Raw genomic sequence first — 21072 nt, forward strand, 5'->3', positions numbered from 1 at the left:
AAATTCCAGCAACTTCACTTACATTATTTCATCAATTCTACCACAGCAGTTATGGAGTACTGTGTTTTATTATCTTCATTTTATAGTTGGGGAAAATGAGGCACGGGTTGGTTTGTCATTCATTTACTGAGTTAACTGAGACTATAAACCAGGTGTCAAGTAATCATAATGCCTGTTAGGAGATGGTACTTATAGTGACCCAAAACCTCAAAGAGGTTTTAGGAAAAGAATGATGTATGTATGTGGAAGAGTTTTCTTCATGATGTGAACTACTCATTTTCTGCTTAGTATTTTATCTAATTTTCCTCCTGGGCCCACCTAATTGCTTTACAATCCAGTGCTTTTACTTAAGTAAGATAAAGCAACTGTGTAGACAGACCATTTTTACACTGCTTACCTCCCACCAAGCCCTCAAATAATTGATGTCTGACAACTCCATAGCTTCCTAACTAATCAGAATGACAATGGAAAACATTTTTAATTTACCATGATTTTAAAAATATATTTTTATATGTTTGCCATAAAAAGCTATCTTTGTAGGCACAGCAAACATTTCACTAAGATGTAGTGTTAGAGGAAAGAACCCAGACTTGAACAAAGAAAATGGGGCCCAGAATAGGCTTATCTGAAGAGAGACAGGTTTCTTTGTTTAACCAGGGGTCTCAACTTTATTATTAGACACATGCCCTTTGTGTGATAATTCCTGGCAGCTGTGTCAAAAGCAGGAAGGCCACACTCTCCTTCGTATGTCCAGCCTCCTTTAAATAGTGGACTTTTCCTATGTAACCTCAGGGGCAATAAAGGCAAACACCCAGGGTCTTCTCCTCTACTGTATTGCAAAGAACTCCACTTGATAAAGTTCAGGTGTTTTATTGGCTATGGGCCGAACGTGATAGCATCACAGATTTGGAATTAGGGAACACCTTCAAGCCTTTCCTCCCATATGAGGAAACTGACGCTCACTGATATAAATTCATGGGATGATTTCATAGGATTTAGAGCAAGAGGGAACTTTAGAGGCCTTTTAGTTCGAGCCATTTACTTTACAAATTAGGGAACTGTGAGATAACAAGAATAAGAATGATGATAGCTAATATTTATATGGCACCTACTCTGTGCCAAACACTGTGCTAAGCTCTTCACAAATTTTACCTCATTTGATGCCCATGATAACCACAGAAGTTAGGTGCTATTGTTTTCCCCATTTTACAGAAGAAGAAACTGAGTCAGAGATCAGTGTCTGAGCCTGGATTTGAACTCCTCTTCATTACTCTAGCCAGGGGTGGAGAATCTGCAGCCTGGAGGCCACATGTGCCCTTCTAGGTCCTTGGATGTGGCCTTTTTACTGAGTCCAAGTTTTACACAACAAATCCTTTTATTAGATGAATTTGTTCTTTGAAGTTTGGATTCAGTCAAAGGGCTGCACTTGAGGACCACATCTGCCCTCTAGGCCCTACGTTTTGTCCACTGTGCTACCTAGAGGACTTGTCCAGGGTCACATAAGAAACTAAATTTGAAACTTGGTCCTCTGACAGCAAATTAAGTGTTCTTTCTGTGGGATCATCCTGATTCTAGACTGATACCTCAGTTAAATAGAAGTATATATTTTGTCTTTATTTTTTCCTCAGATTAGAAGATAATTTACTATATCCCTGATCTCTTTAAAGATCATATTCAGAAAATCAGTATTTAGTATTATCTTCCTTAGTTAAAATTCTACCTATACAAATTAGGCCATTTTCTAGCCCTCAAATCTGGAGTCTGGAAGACCTGATTTCAAATTTGGCCTTATACTATGCACTGTCTCTGTAATCCTAGGCAAGTCATTTCACCTTATTTGCCTCAGTTTCTACATCTGTAAAATGAGCTGGAGAAAGAAATGATGAACCACTCTAGCATCTTTGCCAAGAAAACCCCGAATGGGGTCAAAAAGAGTCAGGCACAACTGAAATGACTGAACACCATGTCCACCAAAAAATTAACTCTGATTCCTTTTTATTATGAAACCCAGGATTCTGGAAGGCTGTGTTAGGGCCCCTCAGACTGAAAACTGGCTTCCAGCAGGGATGCATTGATGGACTATGTCTGTCATTCAAGGACCAACCTAGCTGAATTGTGAAAGACATCACCAGAAGCCTGTCCAGTGAATGATGGCTTTTCTTCGCTTCAGAAAATTTGTGAAATCATCTCCTGAGGAGCTGTCATATGAAACACCAGAGGGAGTATAATCACTAATGAATTTATAGCGTTTTGGGGAGCTGAAGAATTCCAGACAGACTTGAACTGGATGACTTAGTCCATTAGGTAAATGAGGCAACTTAGTTTAATTTTTAAAAACTAAATCAAAGTGTTTTTACATGCGTAGGAGAAAGAGAGGAAAGCTTGAGGCATATTGGATGCACCTCTTCATGCCATGTTGTGGGAGGGCATGGGTGAGTCACACGGGATAAGCAGGCATGAGTGCATTATGATCCACATATTTGGAGGGCATACCAACATTCTTTAGATCGCAGATCCAATGAAATATTTTAGTATAGGCACAACTCTAAAATAATTTCCCTTCTAGGACTCTCTTTTTTTCCTTTAAAATACAATCATATGTGATTACTTTCTGAATTATTTTTACTAAAACCTACTGATATGCAAAGATGGTCACATATAGGAGAAAATGTTTTAGTATAACCAACATTACAAAAATAACCTATCTGTTAAAAAACAAAGACAAAACCCCATGACTTCCAAGATTCCAACTATAGTCACTGAACTAGAGAGATATTCTATATAACAAAATATCTCAGTCCTTGAGTTCATTTCATAAAAAAAATATTAATTACTGTTAGAGGGGGTCTAATGCCATCTCTTCCTTAGTTCAGGTTAAGTTTTTGAAGGAAATGGAGCATTCACATGTTATTGAATAGTTAACAACAAAAGAATTTACTTTGCCCTAATGCAGTGGCACTTCTGCTTTGCTTGACAAATTTTCCCTCGTTATGGAAGCATGTCTTGGCACCAGGATTTCTTACCAAGAGTGAGAGATTTCGACTCCACATGGGTGGGACTTTTTACATACTTAGGTGACCAGGGAGCTGTGTCTGAGGTGCCGGTACTCTGGATGGCTTTGTCTTCTTTTTATAGCAGGGCTTCTTAAACATTTTCTATTCATAACCTCTTTTCTCATTTTGGCAGCATTCAGGGTGTTACGTGGCTTGAGGGCATGTACAATACAAAGTGTGCTTGCTTTGTTTTCAGAACCAAGGCTACAGTGAAGTTGCATGTGATGCAACATGGGTAAGCCCTTCCAGAAACACCTTGGATTCATTACATGTTTGATTTTGAATTAATTTTTGGTCGTTGCACATTCAGAAACCTTTTAGTATTGCCAAATTTTTCAAGAACCCATATGGGGTCATGACCCACAGTTTAAGCAGTGCTGTTTTAGAGAGCCCAATTTTCTATCACGGAAGGACAGGAGGAGGGGTGGGACAGAAGAGGGGAAGGATAGACCTAACTCATGTGATGAGGAATTGCTGGTAGATAGTAGTTCTCTCATGTCACACTGTGCGTGTCCATAAGCAAAGGAGCACTAGAAAGTGGTTAGAGAGCTTGCCTTAAAACAGGGAAGACCTGGGCTCAAGTCCTGCCTCCAACACATGCCAGCTTTGTGCCCCTGGGCAAGTCACTTTTTCAGTGCTCTGGGCAATTGTAAAACAATTAGTTACATTGAAGGTGCTAACCTGCATTGGTGAACTCCTCTTGGAGTTCCCTATACCAGTGAAAGCATAGGATCAGTCCCTCTCCCTCTCCTTATGTGTATGAGTTGGTTGAGATGGCTAAATAAGATAAGGTTCCTGCTTTCAATGAATTTGCAGTTTAATAGGGAACATAAGAATCTACATAAAGAGTTGTAATGCAAAAATAATATGATGGCAATATAATACAAGTATTGTCATCAGGGTGTAACTAAAGTTCATAAAAATGAGAAACTATTTTGAGTGGGGATGATCAGAAAAGGATTTAAGAATGAAGTAATATTTGGGTTGAACCTTGAAGGGTAGGAAAGATTTTATCACAATTGGTGAGTATCAGGGACAGAGCTATAACTGGGGCAGGGAGAACATAATTGAAACTGTGTTCAGGAGCACGGAAAGTTGGAGGGCCATGAATGAATGAGCCATTATTAAGCACTTACTATGAGCTGAGTGTTGTGTCAGTAAGCTTCTCCAGCTGGTAATTCAGCACCCAGGTATCAAGGATAGTAAAAAGAGGAAGGTAGCAGATGTCATGGGCAGTAAGGTGGCACAGTGGATGGAGTGATGGGCCTGGAGTCAGGGAGACTCATCTTCCTGAGTTCAAACCTGGCCTCAGACACTTAACAACTGTGTGACCCTCGGCAAGTCACTTAGCCCTTTTGGCCTCAGTTTCCTCATCTGAAATAATAGCCAGGGAAGGTAATGGCACAAACCACTCCAGAATCTTTGCCAAGAAAACTCTAAATGGAGTCATGAAGAGTTGGATATGACTGAAGTGACTGAACAGCAACAGCAGATGCCAAGATGAAGCAGTCTCTCCAGTAATGGCCGTAGAGTGCCCACAGGGCCTTGTGTCTAGACATCTGAGATCTTCCTCCACCATGAACTGAATTTGTCTTAAAAATATTGTCCAGAGATGTCCATTTGAGTTGCTTGTTCTGGCTCCAGAACCGCTAGTTACACTTTTAGAAGTGAAAGAAAGAGGTGAGTAGCAGGATTAAGTTAAGGTTAAAAAAAAGTCACAATGGCATGGAAAGAACAAAAGATAGGGGTATGTCTTGGAGATGGTGAAGAACCCAATACACCATTTGGCTGGAATAGATTGTATGTCATGGGAAGTTGAAAGGGACAAAGTTGGAAAGTATATTTGATTTCAGGTTGTAGAGATCCTTGAATGCTAGAAATTCTGCCTATTATTTGGTAAATACCATAAGTAATAGTAAAGGCATTCATATGACACATCATGGTTTGCAAAGCTCTTTAATATGTTCAGTCATTTTCTGTGGCAAGATCTGAACTCAAGCCTTCTTGATTCCAAGCTTGGCACTCTTTCCACTGTGCCACTTAGCTGTGTAGTAGAGAGAAAAGTGACTTCTGAGTCAGGAAGACCTGGGTAGGAGTCTTGCCTTTGCCACACAACGGATGGTGATCCTGGGCAAATCATATAATCTCCCAGGACTCTAGGCAACTTCTAAGACTGTAACTTAAAGAATACTCGCTGACTTGTATTGGCAAAAGGAAAGAATTGACCAGGGAGCTCTCTGTACCAATGCAATTACAGATCAGGTCTCCCTCTTTCCCCATTCTTTCATGGCCAGTAGGGAGCGATTGGAGGTGCTTGCTTTTGTTTGTTTTCCAAAGGAGTGACATGGTCAGAATTAGGCATCAGGAAATAAAATTTGATGGCAACGGTAGTATGAATTGGGAGCAGGGGTGAGTAGTATTAATACAAGGCAGCATATTGTGATAGATAATTTGATTTTGGAGCCAAGGAAACTGAGTTTGTATGCTTTATCTGACACAAGTCACACTTCTCTGGCCTTCAGTAACTTCTTGGAGGTAAAGATATGTGTACTATCTATTGTAAGGAAAGAACTAAATGCAATGGGCTGTTTTAATTATTTGGAGTTACAGAAGACAGCAACAGTCAGAAATCTCTTGTTAGAGTCTAGGTAGGAGGGAGAGAGGATGGTGGTAGTGGGAGGGAAGAAAGGGGTAAAAATTTCAGATCGTGGTGGAAGTAGAATCATCAAGGCTTGACGATTTAGGACTGACTGTGATACATATCTGTAAGTAATTAACAACTGAAATATTGGCAATGATGGCATGGCTTCATTCATGAAATAAAAGACCATCAATTAGTGTAATGGTAAAGCATCTACAACACCTTTAGAAGAGCCATAGTTCTTGCTAGGAGATAATCTATGCAAATATACCTTTGGGCTCTTTCTAATATTTCATCTTTAAATAATACATAATATAATATAGCCCATAATTTATAATATGGATCTGCTGGTACATGAACAATCTTCTTTTTCTATCCTATTTTGTATGTAGAAATGTCTAATATGTTTGGTGTTTTAGAACTATATATATATACATACATACATATATATATATATATATATATATATATATATATATATATATATAATCTTTCTGTTAAGAACTCTATTTTACATGTGGTTTTAATTTGTCCTCACAATGCCCCCTTGGAGAAGGTAGAATTGCCTCATGGTAAAAGGGACCTCTAGTCCAAGTCTTTCATTTTACAGCTTAGGAAACTGAGAATCAGAAATATGAAGTCACCTACTGAAGGTCACACAGGTAGTAGAAGGAATATCCAGGATTTTAATCCAAACCCAGTACTCTTTTGAGTGACCCAGATGATTTTGATCATCTTTGTTGGGTTCAAAGGTATGTTGAGGAATACCCAACTGCTTAGAAAACAGTGAGCTATTGTCAGAGTTAAGAACAGAATTCAGAAGTCTTGGTTAAGTGTAATTCAGCTCTTTCCTCTCCTATATCAAGACAGGAAAATGTGCTTTTCAACCATTAACTGCCCATGAACCAGACATAGCATACTCTAATGAAATCGAAGAATGAAAGAATTATTTGTCAAATCTTATTTTAGCTATTTTGAGTTTCCCTTCCCTAGCTTATTCTCTGAAGGAGGTAATAATAAACAACAAAAATTGTAAAAAGAGAACAAGAGTGAGGAGAACGGGGGTGGTACAGAGAGCCCAAATAGCCATCTCCTGAATAATCACGAGATGGCAGTAATTGGGAAGCAAAGACAATGCAACCTTTTATCAAACAAATGTTTAAATGAAAGACCCAGGGAATGAAATGTATATTCCACAGCTATTTCTTTACTTTCAGAGGCTGAATTTAAACAAAATTAATCTCTCCTAACTCAAATCCTCTTTAAAGGCAAATGACATTGCTTATCTCTTAGCATCAGTAAGTCCTGTGAACCTAAACACTGTTGCTTCTGCAAGCTTTTTAGCTCAGTAGTTCCTAAACAACATTTCAGCCTTTGCCTTGCTCTGGAAACTTCCTTTTTCCACCAGTTACTGTGTTTGCCAAGAGTGACATAACCTTGAAGTTATTTGTTACATTTTCCAGTGAACAAACCCAGCTTGTTAAGGAAATGGGCAGGCTATATCATTAGCAAAGAGCACAATAGAGGACTCAGAAATCAGTCTTGACTAGTTCACTCAGAGTGCTTCAAGTTTCTGGGAAATAGCTCTCATTCTAGAAACAATCCAATATTTTCACTACAGCCACAAGGATGGATTAGCTGGGAAGGGTTGACTGGGGAGTACGTCACTTTCTATTCCTAAATGGTGTTGATATGCACATGCTTTTTTAGTGGCTAGTATTCCAGTTTAAGTAAAATCATTTAAATCCCATGTGAAGAGGTTATTTTACATAATAAGACCACTGTTGAAAAAACATCACTTCTAAGAGGGGAAAGAGATAACTATAAATTCACCTGATAACTGTTAATTTTTAAATATATTTGAAATTTTCACATGGGAGCTAATCAGTTAACAATCCTTATATGAGCAGTATGAAGTCTAACAAATTAATCTAGGGAATGCCACAGTGAAAATATGTAGTTTGGTAAGGCCCAGAGAAGGCCTGAAGATTGAACTAACCCACAAGCAATAAGTTATATTTTTCCTTTTTTATATGCTAACACTATAACACATTTTAATATTCATTGAGACAAATTCCTATGTGGCCCTCCTACCTTGTGAGTCAGACAATTCTGAAAATTGCATGAAATAGTTTTTATCCACTAAGCTACTTTTTAACATGCAGAAATGAAATTTTTTTCAGAACTCCGATCCCACTTCCAAACAAGGCCAACTTTTAAAACTTAAAAAAAAAATAGCCAAATCACATGATGCTTGAGTTCCCTAATTTTGCTAGGGGATCTTGACTCTGATCTAAGATCTCCCCCAAACTTTCTGTGTGACCATATGGGAAATGACTTAACTTCTTCAGGACTCATTTTCTTCATCTGAAATAGTATAACTTAAGATGATCTCTACGTTTCCTAACTTGAAAACTCTATGCTTCTCTGGTAGTTGTTCATTTTTAAATTTGATATTGCAATGGAAAGGGATCATGCAAGAGAGAACTATGACTTCATATTTGTAATTAGAAGGAATAGTCATTCCAGGATCTATAATTTGTTGTATGCTTCATGATGATACATATTATCTACTCAGTGCCGAGAAAACTTCTCAGCCAAAGAAGCAATACAGTATATGTCATCTCCTGCTCTGGAGAGTTTAAAGAAGAGAAGAGAATTCCTTCTTCCTGGGTATGCAAAGGTCTGAGTGAAGAGAGAAGGATGAACCACTATGGGGAAAAAATAAAAACATTTCTAGCATCTGGCTTCAGTAAAACCTTAAAGATTCAGATTCTATTAATTTGGAATATATGGTAATTCAGAGAAAGTCTGTGTTGATATTCACATTTTTATGATGAAAATGGGGTTTACTGGAAATTCAACTAATGGTATAAATAAGATTTCAAGAAAACTGCTTAACTTATCTGGGAAAATGAAATCTATAAACACATAAACATGTGAACAATTCCCATGTTACTATTACACACATATACATGTATAAGCACACATATACATATGTATGTGTTTATATATGTATTATATATATATGTATATATATATATATATATGTGCATGACAACCTTCCTAGAATTGTTTTATGTGTTTGTCATTAGGTATGTAATGAAACAATTTTTATTTTAAAATCATGTATAATTCAGACTTTTTTTTTTTACTATATACGTCTAACCAATATTTTCTTCAGAATGAGTTAGATTTTAAGTGTCCTAGCAGCTTCATCTACATACATTTTCATTTTTTTACTGCCACAATATCTCACTCTCAGCCAGAATAAAGCACTGCTGATAATGGCTAATGATAACTTTCCTCCAATGAAACACATTAAAAAAATCTTTATTCTTTTTTCACAAATTTAATATCATATTTCTCATAAAATGGAAACATGTTAACACTGGGTATTCTCTTGTGATTTCCTCATCTTAGTGTCTACTCTAAAATTCTTAAATATACAGTATGAGGCTTTTCATAATCATGAATATTTGATAAATGTATATGCTTTCACGTTATAGAGATTGAGAGTATCATACCAATTGTAACAGGTTTGAAATAGGTTCCTTGGAAGATGGATATGATTTGGAATTTTACATATTGAATTAACTGTGGAAAACCATCTGGAGATGTATATGTACATATGTCTTATGTATTTACAGTAAAAGGGGTAAAATAAAGGGATGGCACTAATGTAAAACCAATATATTTCTCTGTATCACTTTATTTTCAACACACAAAAATTTGTGGCCAGTAACTATTTGAAATATTCCGGTCTGCCCCAAACAGCTGGTACAGTAGTGCCTGTTGATAATTGTGATAGCTATCAAACTATATGCTTATTCAGGATCAATTGTCTTTGCTGTAAGTCTATGTCTTAAATTTTTCATGGCAGGAGTGTTTAGGATCACCCTAACAGCTATTTAGTTATTGCTGATACTGCTGTCCAGAGAGTGGACATAGTACAAAGCTCAGGGGCTACAGTTATATTTGAAGCAATAGCTGATAAATTCTCCTGGCATTCCATTTGGCCATGTATAGCTTGTCTATCCTGGAGCCCTGAGCTGCTTCCCATTCTCATGTAGTGATTACCCTAATAGCATAACCCTGTCTGAAGTGCATTTTTGTGGTATGCTTTATAGCTTTGAAGTGTTTTGACAGACACATTTTAAATAAGTTTCATAGGACACTTTCTGCCATACCACTTTGTGTTTTTTTGAGGGGAAAACTATATAATGAAAGGTAGGATAAGAAGCATCCTTGAGCAAATGGTATCTTCTTTCAGTTATTAACACTATCATCAGCTTGGGTTCTAATTTTCAAAAATAAGCAGGAGTTTAAGGAATGGTATCTGCAGTGTATGCCATAGAAAAATGGTGTGGCATAGTGAATATTAGTTTACCAGAAGTAAAGTTAGGAAGACATGTTTAAATCCTGCCTCACACACTTGTTAGATCTGTGACCTCTAGGTAAGTTATGTGACCTCTCTGTGCCTTAGGTTTTTTTTCATACTTCAAATAAAGGGGTTGGGCTCAGTGGTATTTAAGGTTTCCAACTCTAAATCATTTAGTCAGTCAACAAACCTAGGTACTGTGTGCTAGGCTCAATGCCAAACAGTGGGGGTACAAGAAAAGACACAGTTACTGACCTTCAGGAGCTCACATTCTAAAAGGAGAGACAGCATGCAAAAATATTTGCATACAAGATAATATACAATGTAATGAAAGGTAAATCTATAAAGGCACTAGTAGTTGGTGGAGGTGAGGGTGAGCTCCTATACAAGCTAGGATATGAGCTGAGTCCTGAAGAAAGCCAAGGAATTTAGGAGGTGGAAGAGAGGAAAGGAAAACATTTCAGATATGGGGCCAATGAATAGGGAAAAGGATGGGAAATGGATTGCAATGTGCAAAGGGCATCAAGAAAGCTGGTGTCCATGGATCATAGGATACGTGGGAGGGAATAGAATGTAAGGAAATAGGAATGGTAGGATGGGACCAGGTGGTAAAGGTCTTTAAACACCAAATAGAGGATTTCATATTTGATGCTGGAGGAAATAGGGAGTGATTGGAGTTTATTGAGTAGGAGAGGGTAAAATGATCAGATCTCAGCTGTGAAGGAATCTTTGTGCCATGATTCATCTCTGGAGTTTTTTTTCCTTTCTGTCAATCTGTTATACCATATTTTACTTCCTGAAAGACTCCCTATCACTTTCTTATGATATGTATTTGGCACATTGGCTGGTATAAAATGATCCTAGTTCTTTTTCTCTGAATTCCCCATGTTATCACTCTATACCCAACTACTGTTAATTTGTACAAGTGTCAAACCTCCTAACATTTTAACCATGTATGTCTTCCATGTCATAACAGGATATTTGAGCTATAACATTCATTTGGCTATAACTCCTTATCTTTAGAAGAAGAATAGGAAACCCAATGAGGTGAAATATCATGCTGAAGGAATGTCTCAAGTTGAAAGCTAAGATTCAGGACTTTTGAGTCCAAATCCATTGCTCCTTCCACTACATTGAGTTCCCTCTTTATACAAATACTTATTGGGACCAGTTCTATTCTTTAGTTAATATATCTCCTCTTATCGCATTTTTCCCTCTATTCTGCAAAACCATTGAAAAAGCATAACACACCCCAGATCAAATAATACAGTGGTAGTAGGAGATTACCTCAATTAAAAGACTATTCTGAGTATTACCTACCAGTAATGTAGGAGATTGAGGCAAGGACTTCCTTGAACCAATTTGGGCATCTCTGGAGTCCCACCTAATGATGAGACCTCTACTTGCTTGTCAAACATAGTTCTCAGGACATTATCTTTATTTCTCTTCTATGTTCCCATTTTTTCATATTCCCCTTCCTTTGAAGTCTTATAAAAGTTAAAATTTATGTCATCTGTCTTTTATCTAATGACATACGTACTGTTAACTCATATGTTTGTTGGACTCCTCAAGTGGAATTGTATTCTCCTTGAGGACAGGAGTTTGTATTTCTTGTTATCCCTACTCCATACAGCATAGATGTGAACATATACATGTTGAATTTTTTTGAATTTCTCTCCAAAAGCAAATGCTGCTAAAAAAATAACTTTTTTCCCTCTAAAAGATTTAGAACACCCAATTCATGCTAAGTTATAATCTTCCTTATATTCCCATTATGTGTTATAGTGCTAGGCACATTTTACAGTCTCATCATTTCTGTCATCACTGATATTCATTCAGTACCTTGAAATCCGTGAAGCGTTGTACATACTCCACCAAAGATATGGGGTATATTTTAAAGGTAAAGACAGGAATGTGAAGAATGACAGAATTCTTGACAAAGCTCTTAGTGAAATCTCAGAATCCAATGGTCACTTACAGTGTCCTAGTAATTTGTCTTATCTTATTTCTGGTTTCATCCTAGCAGAGGATACAATACCTAGGAGTGGCTCTAACTTCCTGCCGGGGCTGGATATAATATCCTAGATGTTAGGGTTCATTATAAATATACACAGATCAGTCATGGAGACTTTTATATGTATTATAGGCCACTTGATTCATTGACCAATAGAGAACAGAGAAGAGATGTGTGCTCATTGTCCTATATAGCATTTCCTATTTAGGTGACTTAGAGGCAGGTCCACAGGCTTCAGAGGGAGGTAGAGGATCAGAAAACCTTTTTTGTCTTTTTTTCCAGGCAGGAAAGATCCTTCCATCCACACCCTACCTCTACTTTCTAATGCCATTCTTCACTCCCAGGAAGGTCACTCTTGTCTTGACCTGTACAAACAGGACTTCCTTAGTAACATCAGCTTCCTGCTGAGGAAGAGGCAAAAGAGACAAGGGGACTGACTTTTGCCTTCTCCATTATCTTTTTCTGGTGCATCCTAGGGACTGCCGCACTTGAACTTTTATTAGGGGGCAATGCTCATTATTTCTAGTCTGTAAAGACATTTCCTACTTTGGTACCCATCAGTTGCTGAAGATTAATTGTAGCATTTATTCTAGGATGCTCCATATGCCTACAGGCCTTTAAATCCTATCCATTATGTATCTTTCATATCACCTGGCACATTTTTTTGCCCTCAATAAATAATGTATTAGTCAAGGTTAACAGACTTGCCCAAGGTCACTCAATAAATCTCCTCTGATGATGCTAAGAAACAAATGCTGTGCTTGTCTCCTAGCTCTCAGGCTAGTGCTCTTTTTGGCCGCACCGCTCTTCTGAACAAAACACTCAAACGATTCTCTCCCTGTTTGCCCAAAGTATCATTTGAAGGCAAGGATTCTTGGAAAGTGGACACAGTATATCCTGGGGTCTTGAAGCATATTACAAATACGACTTTCCAGCAACCACATTAAGTCAACTATCTCAGACCATCTGTGCTGGGGAATTAGAGACTGGTTTATAAGCAGCTGTTTTGGGCCAGGGTCCTGGAGAAGGTGAGAGGGTCACTTCTGGGCAATGAATTAAATAATCACTTTAAATCTGGTTTGTGATGAGGCCAAAGTGTTACCCGAGGGGAGTAGCTAATGATGTGCTTAAACCAAGGGACCCAACTGACTGTCAAAGCCTCTTTTTTGAGGACTTAAGGGATTTGTTGGCAGCTGAAAAAGAAGAACAATGAATGTTTCCGGATCACCTGCATGCCTAATTGGGCACAACTAAGAATGCTCTGTCAGTCAGCAAGCATTGACTGAATGCCTCCTGTGTGATGAACACTGTTGTTTGACTGGTTTTAGCTGTAGCAAAGCATGCATCCTCAAGCACCGTAGGTATAGTCATACATTTCTCTATGTGACTTTGGGTATAAGAAAAGTTGATGCCAAAGATAATATGCTTTGTTATCTTGGGAGAACTATTTGTTCTGAATTTTTTTTTACCTCTGACAGCTTTATTGATTTTAGAGGATATTCTTTGCTTTAAAAAAAATTGGGATATTGATTTGGAGGTGGGGTGGGGTATGGATGTTGGTTGTGTATGCTGAACCTGATTGTCTTATTGTCTGATATGGGGATGTGCAGTGATATCAGTTTTAAAAATCACCACTATAATTTTTTCATGGAGAGATAATCAGTTTCCCTATTTTCTAATTTTAGTGCTTGGATATCGAGTTTTGCTGTTATTGTTGTTTTGTTTATAAAGTCTCTTCCCTTTCAACAGAAAGCTATTTTGTTTTCAAAAATAATTATTTTCATTTACTTTAATCCCATGTAGTTTTCATGTTCCATACCTATGAAATAGCATAACCTGTTAGTGGTCAAGTGTGGTAGCATGAGTACTGTTTGAAACCCTGGAATTACACAAAAAAAGCTCCCATCTGCATATGATCCCAGAAAAAAAGACGTAGGATGCCAGAAACTTAACTGCTATTACTTCTAATGTGTTTTTTTTGTCCAATAATCATTGAGCTAATGTACTACTGGATAAATTGAACCAAATCCATGTTGACATGATGTAATCATGTAGTGAGACTGAGATATAGTAGTATATCCTAAAAGGCATAAAAAACCCTAAAAGTCTTTGAGAAAGTTAAAGCAATAACACCAACAAATAAACTAACAACCAAGCCAAAAGCCTCCAGGACTTTGAGTAGATTATCTCATTCTCAGACATGGTTAATAAGACCTAGAAAGTAGCTTATTTAGTCCAGTGTATTCATTTTAAAGATGAGGGAACTCAGGCTCAAAACAATTGGATGATTTTCTCCAAAACACATGGGCAGTAGGTATGAGCATTTCCAAGAAAGAGATGGACAAGTACAACCTAGGGTAAGAAGGCATAGGAGGACCTCCACCAGTAGAGCAAATACCCTTGATTTTGATATACATACACACCTACCAAGTATGAATCCCAGAATTGTAAAATTTTAGACTTGGGAGGGACCCCAGAGGTCACGAAGTCCAATCCATACCTGAGAAAGCATCCTTTTTACAAATATTCCTGACAAGTGCCTTGCCAGGCCATTTTTTTTAAAGTGATGCTTCCAAAGATTGTCCATTCCACTCTTGGCTCATTCTGTTCTAATCGTTAGGAGTCTTTTCCTTGAATTAAGCCTAAATGAGCCTCTTTGTGTCCCCCATTGATTTCAGTTTGGTTTGAATTCCTTAGAAAGTTGTGAGGAACTGGGAGTGGTGGTGGTGGTGTGGCAGAATTTTAGTACGTTTTGAGTTAGACTGTCATTTTGGAAAGTGGAGTCAGAATTCTGGAAATTAAAATCATGAGTCATAATCCATTCTTTCAACAAAATAATGCTCCTACTTATAGAGGGGGCAATTCACATTATGTGCAAGAAAGCTGTAAGTATGAAAAAAAATCTCGCTTCTAGAAATTAGAACTATGGTGAATTAATTTCTTATAGAAATTTAATTATTGATCCCAGAAATGCAATAAGTCATATAAGATAATATGACTTAGTCTGTAATTAGCACCAGGAGAAGGAGTGTACCCAAACTGATAAAATCATGGATTTGTTCATGTTTCTTTAAAAATAAATAAAATAAATACTGCAAAGTCTAGATTATTCATAATAATAGAGCACTGGAAGTGAATAATTCAAAAGAGTAAATAATACCAAAATCAGTTGCATCTAATTTTACCACTGAAGCCTCAGATTTTTAAAACTGGAAGGTTCTTTGTAGATGATTTCCTCAATTTACAATAAGGAAAAATAAGATCGAAGATGACAGAGTAGAGGAAGCAGCTGAGCTCTTCCAATATCCCCCTCCAAACAACATTAAAATAATGCCTCAAATTAAATTCTAGTTTGTCGGCACCAACAAAAAGTCAGCGTAAGATATTTTCCCTGCCCAAGACAACTTAGGAGGCTTGAAGGAGAGTTCTGTGACACTAGGCTGGGGCCTGGACCACAGTACATACAGTGGCAGTACCAGGTTGGGACTTGGAATTTGCAGTAGCAAAAGTAACAGCAGCAGCTTTGAGAGTTCTCAAGTAAGAGATGGTAAGCAATTCTGGCAACTGGTCAGAAAGAGATTACAGCTATATTTATAGCCCAGTATGCTAGCATTGGTCCCAGGACACGGTGTTTCTTGGCAGCACTATTGGTTATTCTAACTTCTGTGTCACAGTTCCAGAGACGAGTGTTTATGGTCACAATGGAGCAGAGACCATGAGCAACAGTATCATTTTTGGTCCCAATAAAGTAGGAGCCCTGAGGAGTAGTTTCACTTGTGGCTGTAAGTTTTACCCTTTCTGGGTAAAACCTTGAGCTCACACCAGGAGAGCAGTGACCATACCCCTCCCCAGATGATACCACCTTGGAAGCACCAAAAACTTCCAACCTTCCAGAAATGGCTCTAAAAACCATGGTGCTGAAAAAGCTGGAAGCATGCAACAGTACCTTAATAACTCCCCATCCAGTAAACAGAGCTCAACTTTAACAAAGTTTGAAGTCAATAAATCAGCTGAAAAATGAGAAAACAACAACAAAAAAGAACATAACCATAAAAAGCTAATGTGGTGACAAGGGTGACACAAATTCAGAAGACAATGATGTCAGAACAGCTAGAAGCAAAACCTCAAATTAAAAAAAAATGTGAATTGGACATGAGCCCAATAAGAACTCCTAGAAGAACTTAAAATTATCTTTAAAATCAAATAAGAGTGGCAGAGGAGAAATTGAAGTAATGCAATAAAAATATAAAAAAGACAATTAAGAGCCTTGTTTTAAAAAGGCAGAAAATACTGAAGAAAATTAATTAAAAACAGAATTGGACAAATGGAAAGAAAAGGTAATAAAGCTCACTGAAGAAAATGATTTCTTAAAAATTAGAATAGGGCAAGTGGAAACTAATGACTCCATGAGAAATCAAGAAACAATAAAGCAAAATCAAAAGAATGAAAAATTAGAAGACGCAAAACGTCTCACAGGAAAAACAACAGACATGGAAAAGAGATCAAAAAGAGATAATTTAAGAATTATTGGACTACCTGACTGCCATGACCAAAGAAAATGTCTAGTCATCATCTTTCAATGAGTTGTAAATTAAAACTACCCCCAATATCCTATAACCAGAGGATAAACTAAAATTTGAAAGACTAACAATTATCTCTTGAAAAGCGATCTTGAACCTTAAAATGTAATATAAGGCAATAATTATCAAAACTATATGGTAATGACTAAGAAGCAGAAAGGCAGATCAATAGAACAGAGTAAACATAAAATTTACAGCAGCAAATAAACACAACAACCTTATATTTGACAAGCATAAACACTTAAGATTTTGGAATAAGAATTCATTATTGGGTAAAAATTGGTGGGAAAACTGGAAAGTGGTAGGGTAGAAACTGAGCATGGATTAATATCTTACACCATTTTGCAAGATAAGGTCAAAATGGATACATGACCTAGATATAAAGAGAGATTTTATAAGAAAATTAGAACATGGAACATATTACTTATCAGACTTACAGATAAGTGAACAGTTTATGAATGAACAAGAGATGGAGAACAAAGTTAGATATAAAATAGATAATTTAAATTATATTAAATTAAGAAGGTTTTGTACAAATAAAACAAACAGCCAAGATTAGAAGGAAAGCAGAAAATTTTGTGGAAATTTATAGAGTTTACTAGATAAAGGTCTCATTTCTAAAATATATAAAGAACTTTGTCAAATCTATAAGAATATGATTTATTCCTAATTAGTAAATGGTCAAAGGATATGAACAGTTTTCCAATAAAGAAATCAAAACAATTTATAGCCATATAAAATGCTCTAAATCATTATTGATTAGATAAACAACCTTGAGATATCATTTTATACGTACCAGATCAGCTAAAATGACAGGAGGGGAAAGTGACAAAATGTCAGAGAGGATGTGGAAAAATTGGGGCACTAAATCATTATGAATGGAATTGTAAATATCACCACTTGGTCTACTACCAAAGATGATTAGGACAAAAGGAAAAGAACCTGTATGTTCTGAAATATTTATAGCAGCTTTCTTTCTGGTGGCAAAGAACTTGAAATTACAGGGATGCCCATCAAAGTTGTGGTATATAATTGTGATGGAATATTACTGTGCTATAAGAAAGGATGAGCTAATGATTTTAGAAAAATATGGAAAGACTTGCATGAAATAATGAAGAGTGAAAGGGGCAGAACCAAGAGAATATTATATAGAGTAACAGCAATTTTATTTTAGGACAGACTTTGAGCAAATAGGTTATTTTGTCTATTATAGATACCCAAATTAACTATAAAGAACATATTAAGAAAGATACTATCACATCCAGAGAAAGAATTGATAAATGGAAGTATATATGGAATAATTTTACACATGCACACACACACACATACATATACATATATATATATATATGTATGTATGTATACACACACACACACACACACACACATACACACACACATACCCATTTGTATTTGATGGTAGCCATCTCTAGAGTGGGAGAGGGGAGGGAAAAGATAAGAAGGGACAAAAAATTGCAGGATTATTTTGTTGTAGCAAGTTGTGCATAATGTGTTTTTGTACAGTTATCGTATTGTATTATGTTATGAAAATGTTTGTATTCCACAAATTAAAAATAAAATAAATCCCCAAATAAACATCAAAATGTACATCCTGAAAAGCCAAGGAGAGATTAATAAAAATGAAAGTTTAAAAAAAAACCCTTAAATTAATAAATAAAACTAAGAGGTGGTTTTCTGAAAGAAAAAATGGAAAAACATATACACAGCAATATAGATAATCTACTGGTTAATTTGTTTTTTTAGACTAATAAAACCAAATTATGAGTCCCTCAAATGGGAAAAGTAAACATGCTATCAATGAAAATAAATTAAAGCAATTATTAGGAGTGTTTTGCCCAATTGTATGCCAGGGAGAACGACAATCTAAGTGAAATTAATAAATATTTACAGAAAATATAAATTGCTTAAATTAACAGAAGAAGAAATAGAATACTTAACCCAATCTTTGGGAAATAAATTGAACAAGGCATGAATGAGCTCCTTTAGAATAAATCCCCAGGACCATATGGATTTACAAGTGAATTCAACCAAATATTTAAGGAACAATTAATCCTAGTACTTTATAAACTGTTTGAAAAAATAGGCAAAAAAGAGTTCTACTAAATCCCTTTTGTGATTCTAATGCGGTTTTTATACCTAAACAGGGAGAGCAGAAACAGAGAAAGGAAGCTATAGTCCAATTTTCTTAATGAATATTGATGCAAAAATTGTAAATACTAGCAAAGAGGTTATAGTAAAATGTCAGAAAGATCATATACTATGACCAAGTGAGATTTATACCAGGAATACAAGGCTAATCCAATATTAGGAAATCTATGTGCATAATTGACTATATAAACAACAAAAATAACAAAAATTGTATGATTATATCAATAGATACAGAAAAAGCTTTTAACAAAATATAACACCCATTCCTATTAAAAACACTAGAAATCATAGGAATAATGGAACCATTCTTAAAATAAATATCTATCTAAAACCAAGAGTATTACTTGTAATATTCATAATGTAGAGGCCTTCCTACTAAGATCAGGGGCAAATCAGGGATTCCCATTATCAGGACTTATTAATATTGTTTCAGAAATGCTAGTTATAGCAACAAGATAAGAAACAGAAATTGAAGAAATAAAAATGACCGATAAGGAAGCAAAACTATCACTAGAGAACCCTAGAGAATCAATTTAAATACTGGTTGAAATAATTAACAACTTTAGCAAAGTTGTGGGATACAAAATAAACCACATAAGTCATCAGCATCTCTATCTATACCAACAATCTATTATCAGCATGGAGAGATAGAATGAGAAATACCATCTAAAATAACTGCAGAAATTATAATATTCTTAGGAATCTACTTGCTAAAACAAACCAAGGGATTATAATGAACACAATTACAAAACTCTTTCCACACAAATAAGGCATATCTATCTATCTATCTATCTATCTATCTATATCTACATATATGTCCATGTATATAAATGTATACATAAATATATAAACAATTGGAGAAATTAATTATTTATGGGTAGGCACAACCAATGTAATAAAAATGATAATTTCACCTAAATTAATTTATTCATTCACTGCCAAACATCCAATACCAAAGAATTATTTTATAGAGCTGGAAAAATAATTACCTAATTCATCTGAAAGAACAGGTCAATGATATCAGTGAATCAATGAATAAAAGTGTAAAGGGATGCACATTAGCAGTGTAGATTTCAAACTATAGTACATGTAGTAATTATTAGAACAATATGTCACTGGCTACAAAATAAAATGGTGAATCACTGAAATAGATGAAGCACATAATATCACCATAGTAATCTAATGTTTGATAAACTCAAAGATCTAATTGTGGGGGGCAAGACCTTAGCATTTCAGAAAAGATGCTGGGAAAACTAAAATGTAGTTTATTATAGATCAGGCATATACTAGCATCTCACACTGTATACTAAAATATGGTCAAAATTCATAAATTATTTAGACAAAATTTGATAACATATTTAGATTAGGAGAGTATGGAAAAATATACCTGTCACATCTGAGCATAAAAGTTTCTGAGCTAACAAGAAATAGAGACAATCGCAAAAAGTAAAATGGATAATTTTGATTACATGATATTAAAAATGTTTTGCACAAAACTAATGCAACCAAATTTGAAAGAAAGTAGGAAACTAGTGGGGTGGGGATTGCAGCAAGTTTCTCAGATAAAGGTCTTATTTTTCAAATACATAGGAAACTGAATCATATTTATAAAAATAAGTGATTCTTCAGTTGATAAATGCTCAAAGGAGATAAACAGGTAGTTTTCAGAAGAAGAAATCAAAGCCGTTAAGAGTGACATGTAAAAAATACACTAAACTACTATTGAGTAGAGAAATGCAAATGAAATTCTGAGATGTAACCTCATACCAATCAGATTGGATAATGTGAAAAAAAGGAAAATGATAAATTATGGAGGGGATGGAGAAAAATAGATATGCTTATGCATGGTTGGTAGAGTTGTGAGTTGATTCAACCATTCTGGGAAACAATTTGGAATTATTCCCAAAGGACTATAGAGTCATGCATACCCCTCAACCCAGCAATACTACTAGGTTTACAAAGAGATCAAAGAAAATAGAAAAGGACCCATACAGACAAAAATATTTTAGCAGCCCTTTTTGTGGTGGCAAAGAATTAGAAATTAAGGGGATGCCCATCAATTGCGGAATGGCTAGTGAAGTTATGGAAATATTATTGTGCTATGAGAAAAGACAAGTAGGATGGTTTAAGAAAAATCCTGTGAGGACCTATATGAATTGATGTAAAGAGAAGTGAGTAGAACCAGGAGAATAGTATAAACAGTAATATCAGTATTATAACAATGATTCACTGTG

Source organism: Trichosurus vulpecula, chromosome 5, assembly GCF_011100635.1.
Source record: "Trichosurus vulpecula isolate mTriVul1 chromosome 5, mTriVul1.pri, whole genome shotgun sequence".
Lineage (NCBI taxonomy): Eukaryota > Metazoa > Chordata > Mammalia > Diprotodontia > Phalangeridae > Trichosurus > Trichosurus vulpecula.